The sequence below is a fragment of the Lycorma delicatula genome, chromosome 6, assembly GCF_047948215.1.
Source record: "Lycorma delicatula isolate Av1 chromosome 6, ASM4794821v1, whole genome shotgun sequence".
Classification (NCBI taxonomy): domain Eukaryota; kingdom Metazoa; phylum Arthropoda; class Insecta; order Hemiptera; family Fulgoridae; genus Lycorma; species Lycorma delicatula.
Genome location: NC_134460.1, coordinates 23,784,617 through 23,785,664, shown reverse-complemented (window position 1 = coordinate 23,785,664; position 1,048 = coordinate 23,784,617).

The window sequence follows — 1,048 nt, the reverse complement described above, 5'->3', positions numbered from 1 at the left end:
TCTCTATGTCTCTGTAAATAGTTATTTATAAAATTGAATTTATAATTATTTGAAATCGCAGTTGACAATTCTTACATCAGCTTATTTATAATAAATTATTATTGTTAAATTTTTTAATAAAAGTTTTAAAATTTTAACTCTTACGGTTATTTAAGAAAAATAGTCCACCCATGACTGAAGGCAGTTAAAAACATTTGGAATTCCTTAACATGCTATGTAGATAAAATGGAACCTATCATTGAGTATGTTTCAATTGATAAATAAATACTAGCATTTTGCATTGCCTTTTACTTAATTTTTATCAAGCACTTAAATTTATGAAAAAAGTTAAATGATATTATCTTAAATTAAAAATGTTAATAGCAGAAATATAAGCAGATCTTACATTTTGAGACAATCCCTCCAGCAGATACTATTGTTGGATTTATTCTTGATTCATTGTCATGTGCAGTTTTGTTTTGTTTTAAGTTTTTATTAATAAATTCTGACTTTATTACATTAAACATATATAAAAAGCAAGATCTGAAACAAATATCAATGATGATAATGTTCAAGTACAGAATACCAGCAAAATAGAGACAAAGTGTTGGCAAATAAATTACAGTGTTACAAATATAAATTACACTTATAATACGAGTAAGGGTATTCTTTATTAAAGTACAGTTATCTAAAAAAATTTCATTGCACTGCGCTGTAGGTGGCTATGGGACAATAATTTACACAATAAAGAAATTTTTCCTTAATTTTTAATTATTAAAATTAGTGTAACAGTGATTACATCAGGGAGAGAAGTGTAGGTGGTTCAAAGAAACCAGTGTTACTTTGAAATTGTAATCTTATCTTTACTCTATTGAGAATTAATAGAATTAAAAATATTTTATTCCATAATCCAATCTAATTCTTTTTAATTCTAATATATTTCATATTCAGTCGCAGAATGAACACTTTTCTACAAACGCCTAACTAATATTCTTTATAAACATTTCTAATTAAGCTCTACTCATACAAATTCTTTGAAAAAGAGCATAAATATTACTGCATGTCCACT